Consider the following 8,580-nt stretch of genomic DNA (forward strand, 5'->3'; position numbering starts at 1 on the left):
GCCGCGCCAGCCCGGCGAGATGGGGCAGCTTGGTTGTTACAGATGAGTTGGCCCAAGGGCTCGCTGCCACCACCTGGGGCGGTCCCTGCCTGCCCCTTCGCGGGTGCCGGCTCTAGCGCTTCCCTGGCCGAATGCTAAACACCTTCGTCATGCTAACCCAACAGAAAGGACTTTTAGCAAGCTGGTTTTCTGCCAGGTTGGCAAACTGGACTGTCTCGGTCTCATAAGTGCCGTAGGGAACCGGAGAGCAAGGCCAGGCATGGAGGGGAGCGGGGTAACTCTCTTCCCGTAGTCGCAAGCCAGTGGCTCCTATAACCACACCCAAATACTAATTTTTTTTATTTGTAACCATTCACAACTTGACCCCAGAGGGGGCTGCGACTCACCCTCATTCTCACTCATTGAGGATTCCGTTTCACAGATTCAACCCACCTAAGTTTTGGCTGGCAGTTCCCTGCTGTCTCCCGTGTGCTGGCACTACCAGGCGCGTTGCTGTGCAGCGTCAGTTACTGTGCTCGAAGCAGCAGTCAGTCCCTTGAGCCTCGGTGATGGCGCAGGAGAAGGCATGAGGCTGTTCCTGGAGAAGACGACACAGAGGCACTCCGCAAGATCGCTAAGCCAGGCTGGCTGATCACCCCCACACCAAATTGGAGACGCCCCACAAGATCACTAAGCCAAGCTGGCTGTTGCAGCTCTGCTGTCTCAGACTCTTAAAATTTTGGTGGAAAGAGACTTTTAGATATCATCTGCTTCATTCCGCTGCTCGTAGCAGGGCTAACTTTGGCACTGGGCCCACCTCCCAAGTCAGGTTAGGTTACCTTCCTCACCTGTGGTGTTGCTCACTGGGCACTTGGCTGAGCCGTTTCAGTGCTCTGACTTGGGAAAAATCTTTTTTTTTTAATTGTTGCATGAGTTTTCTGCCAGCTTGGCATGCTGGAACAGCTTTTTCAGAGCCAGCATGAGTAAGAGGGTGGGACCAGGGAGAGCACGACTATAGCAGCCAGCGGTTAGATTGGCTCGGGCGATCATGAAACCACAACATCCGGAGCAGTGGGCAAAGGGAAATCTCCTGGCAGCTGAAAGGCAGGCGGCTGGAGCCGCAGCGCTTGCCTGTCCCCAGAAGGTGCTGGGGTATTGGTCATCCCAGGCAGCACAAAACTTCCTCCTGGGAGGAGCCAGGATTAGCTCTGCATTCTTCAGCAGGAGTCACATGAAGGCAATTGTTGATTTATTTAAATAAAAGGAGTTGGCAGCCTAATCAGTTTGGAAATTAATTTCCTTGTTAATTTGGGGGTTTTGACTTGCTCATGAATATTCACAAATGCTCATCTTTTTTTTTTTTTTCCCCTCCTCTATGTAATTTCTTTTTGTGATTGTCAGATCACCTCTGAAGGTGACATTTCTCTCCTCATTCTGCAACGCCCCTCCTCTATGTAATTTATTTTTGTGATTGTCATCTGAAGGTGACATTTCTCTCCTCATTCTGCAACGCAGCAAATGTATTCAGTATTCAGCCTTGGAAGAGGAACTCTGGCCTGGCACTAACGTCTCTTTCGCCGCTTCTTTGCCCCAGAGACCCCTGTAGCCTCTCATTTATTTTTGTGATTGTCAGATCACCTCTGAAGGTGACATTTCTCTCCTCATTCTGCAACGCAGCAAATGTATTCAATCTTATGCCTTGGAAGAGGAACTCTGGCCTGGCACTAACGTCTCTTTCGCCGCTTCTTTGCCCCAGAGACCCCTGTAGCCTCTCGGCTCTCCTTCCTCTCTGCATGCTGCCTAGAAAGAAATAAGACCGAGAGTCTCCCCCAAGAAGAGGGCTGGCCTAGGCTTGGTAACTGGGAGAGCTTGTCAAAACGCCCTATACCGGACAAGGAAAAGTCGTAATTGCCAGCTGAGGAGTGGGACAAAGTGGTTAATTTTTTCTTACTGTGCGTAGAGTTTTCTGCTCCCCCTCCCACCCCGCACTGCCAAGAACCCTTCAGTAGCACGTGAGGCAGCGTGACTAACATCTGTCACAGACACTTGATTTCTCTTATCTCCTTTCCTTAGGAGGAGGCAAAATCAGAGAAATACGGGTGTGCATCTCTGGAGAGTACAGCTGATCTCTTCACCCTCTTTCCCAGCTCTCTGTTGCCCCCCTTTATTTAGCCTGCCTGCCCTTGCTCCTTCTGTGCACCAAGGAGGAGCATCCTGGCTGCCACCGCAGGTTTCTCCCTGGTGAGGTGTGCCCATATCCCACATGTATGGCTTCTGGCATTTCATAAAGTCTACCAGCTGTGCTCAGCTAAGGACTGCAGCGGTTAAAAGCCCACGTATAATCACTGATGCTGGTGGTGGGAGGAGCAGTGCAGGCAGCAGGGGGGTGAAGGGGTGCCATCCTTACCCCATACTCGTGCACAGGGGCAAGCTTGGCTGAGAGCCGGCCCCTGGGCAAGTAGCATAATACATGTAGCGGGGACCCCCAGGCCCAGTGGCTGCTTCCAGACCGGCTCATTTCTTTAGAAAACTCAGCTTTGGTACAGTCTCCATCTATACAACTTCTTGTCGTTCAGAGCGTGCCATCTCAGGGCTCGGAGCTGTGCGAGGAAGGGCGGCCGTGCTGCACCAGCCGTGGGGTTTGCCCAGCGGCCCTGCCAGCCTGGGCTGGGAGCTGGAAAGGGGGTGACTGAGAGAGGTTTACGATTGTGCGGCAAGAAAATAAGCCAGCAGCGACGTAAAAGCAACTGCAGGAGGTAACTGAGCCCTGGAGGGAGTGGTAGGTGGCGGTTAGCGGGGCCTCCTTCCTGGGAGCAGAAGCATGCAAGTAGCACAGCCAGGTGCCTACCTCCCACTGAGGGCACCAGCTCCTGACAAGCTCAGGAAAGAAAATGTGTGGAGAAAGCCAGCTGAGCCCAAAGTTACCACGGCAGTTGCTCTCTCGCAACCTTTGTAAGAAGCTCTTCTACACAGCTTTGACCCAGGAGGGTGGCAAACACACACCTCCACGCTGGCTGCCTGCTCCATCTCCCATCCTTGTTACCTCCTCCACAGTCACATCTGACTGTCACGTTCCCACCTCAGCTCTTCCCTTCTTTTTCAGCTCACCTGATTTCTTTATCTCTCTCCTTCCTCGCCACCCTAACACCCCTGGACCTTCAATAACGACTACAGACCATCCGCTTGTGTTGCCACTGTATGCTCTGTGCTTGAACACCTTTTGTCTGCTGTCTGTGTGTAAACTGTGCTGTTCATGATGGCCGTCCCATTAATATAGGTGGTACTTTGTGTCATGGGGTCCTGCTTGGCTGGCCTCTAGGGCTGGTAGACCTGGTCTGACATGTTCAGTACATTGCCTGCGGTAGTACCTGAATTAGTTGGGTGTACCTGAGCAGTAGGCAGAGATGGACAGATGGGCTTGGAAGGTGTGATGATGTAGTGACACACATTTTAAGGCTGGAGGCTGTTCATTCTTGCCCAAATTTTCATCTGCTTGTGGGACAATATTAGGTTTATCCTGAAGCTGGTATTTTAATCTTGTGAGTACATTTCTCAGCAAGGCGTGTTGTCCTCACTCTTTCAGAGAACTGACATCTCTTTGGCAATCGGCTGATTAAATCCCCTGGCAGCACACAGCAGAGAGCATTTCAGCACGTCATTCCTGGCTTTTTCTCTGCTGCATGGAAACAAACTGCATCTTCCCCTGCATGGTAACTTCTCTGGTTAGTGTTGTTTAAGGTTTGAGAAATACATGGTAACGGAGAGTTATAGTGCATGTTATCCTGCGCATGCTTGCTTGCCTGAATCATTGCATTTTAGTGGCATCTACTCTCTTACGGGCAAGGAGCAGAAACCACACACCTGGGATACGCTTTGGAATTAAAAGCATATGCGACAACGATCCACTGCTTTTTCACTGAAAGAAGTAGGTTGCTCTGGAAGTGGGGGCGTGAGGGTCCCTGTTGGACAGGAACATGGTCCAACATTGTTGGATTGATCAACCTTAGCTACAGACTGAGTTCATTTGGCAGCTGTAGTAAGGGCAATTAGTTACTGAACCTTCTGGCCAATGTGCCACGAATACAAATCCCATAATTTGGAAGGTGGAAAAAGTATCACTGGATGCGTCAAGACAGCCAGAGGGGCTGTGCCTGAGGACCTTCAGCACAGGGCAAAAATCACAGTCACATCAGAAGTGCCTGAGGGGGATCTCTCTTGCATGGTCACAGCCAAAGCACACCGCACGTGCACAGGCAAAACCTATTCCAGTGGGGTGATAGCTTCTCTGTGGTGATAACCTCAACAGGCTTAAACAAAAATGGATTTCATTAGATCACCACAAAAAGTCTCAAGAAGCGTTTTGAACATGATTCAGCAGTGAGCCCTTCAAGCAATGAAGGATCCCTGCAGCTTAGGCTGCATTAGCAAAAGTGTAGCCAGCAGATCAAGGGAAATTATTATTCCCATCCACGTGAGAGTTGTGAGGCCCCACCTGGAAGATTATGCTCAGGGCTGGCTCCTCAGTACAAGATAGATGCTGACAAACTGCAGCATGGCCAGCAAAAGGGCCCCACAGTGGAGAGCTGGAGCACACAACGCACAAGGAGGAGCTGGGTTTGTTCAAGAGAGAATGCCAAGGGGGCATCTAATCACTGTCTGCTCCTACCTAAAGGAAAGTTGTAGAGAAGATGGAGCCAGACTCTGAGAAGGGGGCATGGTGAAAGAACAAGAAAAAATGGACACAAGTTGCAACAAGGGATATTCTGAACATATGTAAGGGAAAATTTCTTCCCCTTGAGAGCAGTTCAGCAGTGGAACAGGTGCCTAGAAAGACTGGGGAATCTCCACCCTTGGAGATACTCAGAAGTTTTGTGAGCAAGGCCCTGAGCAACCTGGTCTAGCTTTGGAGTTACCCTTCTGTGAGCAGGGGATTGGACTAGAGACTTCTGGAGGCCTCTTCCCACCTGATTTTTTCTGTGCATCAGTGATTTTGTGCTGCTGATCTGCTGTGAGCCAATGTTCAGTGCCTTCATAATGTTGGAAGCCAGAAGGGTAGTATGCTTGCCTGGCCTTGTGGAAATGCATCTATGTTGACAGCGGCATTAGCATTTGTAAAGCACTTCCACATGAACATCTCTTCTCCAGCTGGCTTGCCACCCTCTGTAGCCCTACTCGTCCCATCTTACTTCTGTTCCAAGTACAGGTGAATCTTCTACCAGCAGGACCTGTTTGGTTTGGGGGTGACTCCCTAAGCTGTGGCATCCATGTTCTTCTGAACAGCAGCAGCAGTCACCAAAATGTCATTGAAAACTATATTGCAGGATCTAGGAGGTTTTTCCCCCACCACTACCTTCACCTCTTCAGAAGCAGAGAAATTTTAGTAACTCCTTTACATTCTTTGCTTAGGTGTCTGCATGTTTCCATACAGAGAATCTGTAATGAGTTTTAGGGGATCGCTGTTCTCATTCAGAAGTCATACAGTCATACAGTCACTTCGCAAGTTCCCCCTTTTTGAGAAATGCACCTGTCCGCTAGCCTAAACTGTAGCATTTAATCCATCAGGAGAGCATAGTGGTGGGTGCTTGGCTGATACACTTCTCATACCACCTTCAGTGCTCACCACAGTGCTGCTAAAGCACCTCTGGGTCTTTACAGCTGCCTCATACAATTTCTCAATAAGAAGGATGATGCTGAAGAAGGTGGGAGAAGAAGATAGAAGAAAGGGTGGAGAACAGTAAATTATTGTATTAAGGCAGAAGCAAAACTCGAGAAGCTCAATCACAGCAAGACTGGAGCTCACCAGCTTACCTCCATATTTGTGTTTTTTCAAAACTGGTTGAGGAAACTGCAGTTTTGGGAGCAAAGATTTGCAGCATATCCATCAAATTCAGGGTACGCATGCCAGGGCTGGAAAAAGGGAGCTATCTTTCAGGAAGAGAGAAAACAAAGTACTCTGGGCAGCTGCAAACCCATTAGTCTAGTCTCAATAGAGCATAAGGTTAAGAACAAATTACAGAAGGAAAACAAAATTAAAGCTACAGCAGTAAGTGGAAAATGGAATCAAATGCAGAATGGGTTTATCAACAAAAGCACTGTGTGCCCTTAACTTGATCCTTTTCTTTACCTCCTTTCCCTTACCTGGATGAAAAAAAAGAAATCGGTAAATCTAATCTAGCTGGATTTCAGGTAGCGCATTTGATACAGTAAAGGCTGGAAGGCTGCTAGATAAGCTGAAGTGAAAGGAATTAGTAGGAGAATTTTAGGTGGGTAAAATGCTGGGGAAAGGCAGGTGACGCATGGAGTCAAAAGGGAACTGCCACCATGAAGGAATGTTACTGGCCTTGGGAATAATTCTGCTTGCAGTAATGGCTCTAGCTCAGCAAAAAAGCAGCATGAAAAGGAAGTTTGCTGATTAAATGCATTTAGAAGAATTACTCACAGTCTGGAGCGGAGAAGTGTGAGGTCCTGTTCTTCGCTCCTGCTAACAGGAATGTCTTTTACACACAGAGATTCACTGGTTAGAAATGACAGAAGAAAAGACAGATCTGGGTGCATTCATCATTCACGAGATGATTATGAAGCTCCAATGTGGCGTGATCACAAAGACAACAGCCTTAAAGAGATCATTACGTTAATCTTATTTAGGTTGCTATATACAATTTGTCACCCATATTCGGAAGTGGGCTCAGGGCTGGCAGCAGTGTGGGGGAGCTGGAATAACAGAGTCTGTCTCCGTGCCTCCCCCTGCTCTCCGCGTGAGCAGATGTGGAGAGGGGTTGGCTTCTTTAGCTTAGCGAAAGGCTGAGATGGGTGAACTTCTCTCTAGAAATCCATTTTATATACGGGGATATGCCCAGCGAAATGAGCCATTATAGAAGGGAAGGAACTCGGCCATGATTGAGTCAGGCAGTCCTTTTCTCTTCAGAGTTTGGCTCTTTTTAAGGCTGCACAGATTTACCTCTCCCTGCAATTTGCTGTGCTTCCTTGGCAAGCAGAGCAGGTTAGCACGACAAGTGCGGCATTATAAGAAAAGATGTGCTGAACACAGGCCTGCAAGCCCACATTTTCCTGCTCCATCCCCCAAAGAGTTTTTCCTTAAAGAGTAAGAGATCAGTCCAAAGCCTTGTGTTCTCTATGCAGGCGACTGCTTGGTGTTTCTCCCACACAAAGCCCACTCCCATAAGCCCTCTGAGGAAGGAAATTTAAAACCCAGCGTCTCAGAAAAGGCTTGGTTCTTTGGAGAAATACACAAAAGCCCGTCTGAACAAAATGCCTGTGCAGACAGCAGAGCAAATAGGTTTCCTCGTGCTGGTTTTCAGCATCAGGGGGACGAGTGATAGGTCCCGAACCTGGTTTACACCGGGACGGAGTTAGTGCTGGTCTAACACCTGACTCGGGGGGACGCAGTGAGTACAGCTTGCTGCAGCTTGCTTCTGCCAATGATTTCTGAGGTTTATTTAATTTAATTGGGAGAAATGAAATTGGGACGAGACCTCGGGCAACCATCTAATTCATCCTCCTGACCCAGCGACAAGATTAAGTAAGCAGAACTCATCCCTGACAGATATTTGTTGAACCTGTTCTCAACAGCCTCTAGTGACAGGGTTCCCTTGGCCAATCTAGTCCAGCATTTTATTGCTCGATACTTAAAAAGCTTTTCCTACCACACAGCTTAAGCTTTCACTGATGAAAATGAATTTGCCGATTTCCACGGCCCCATTGGAAAGCGCCTTTCCACTCTGACAGTGCAATCTCCCCAAACCAGCTGCATACACTTTTTGGCAATTGCATGCACCTTTTGGCAATTCCGACTGTAGGTTTTGTTCCATAGTTTGTTTATGAGAGCTTCATGCCTTTTGCTTTATCAAAAGCCTTGAAGTCAAGACATATCACATCTACTATATCCCCCCCAGTCTGCCAGGCCAGTTACCCTGTCAGAGAGCGAGGTTAGATGGGCTTGACATGATCTTCCTGATGAACTGACGTTGGAGGGTTTTTTTCAGGTTTGAAGCACATGTTGGAGGGGAAGCTAGTTCATACGTGCAGCTGCTGCCTGACGGGGATGAGAAAGGGGCCTGGGGAGAGGGGCTTGGGGCTGTGGCAAGCTGAAGGGGCAAAACCAGCCAGGATAAAATGCAGTGCTGGACAACTAGTCTGCTGTTGGGGTTCTGGGGATAACAGGGTCTGCCAGGAGCCCCTTGGGTAAGCACCAGAAGCCTGGAAAGACAGTCTGCTACAAGTGTTTTAATAGTCTGTAACATCAGGGATGCATCAAGTCTGTGCACTGTGAACCCCTCTGGAATTCATTATGGACTCAGACACACTGAGAGGTTTTCAGAGTAGCAGGCTTGGGCTGTGTCACTCTGGGCGGTTTTTCAGGTTTCAGTTCCTCTTGCCCCTTTATTTTATCCCAGAGCTTTCCCAGCATCTGGCGCATGTCCCTTTGGGCAGGGCTCCCACATTTCAGGTAAACATAATGTTCAGGGAAGTAATTTTTCAGATGTGTTTACAACATCATCAGGGAAAACTCACCAGCTGCATTGCTTCCTCTCACTCTACCACAGACAGCCTATCTCCCAGGATTACTTCATCATCCTCCTC

This window comes from Aptenodytes forsteri, unplaced genomic scaffold, assembly GCF_000699145.1.
Source record: "Aptenodytes forsteri isolate BGI_AS27 unplaced genomic scaffold, ASM69914v1 Scaffold216, whole genome shotgun sequence".
NCBI classification, from domain to species: Eukaryota; Metazoa; Chordata; class Aves; order Sphenisciformes; family Spheniscidae; genus Aptenodytes; species Aptenodytes forsteri.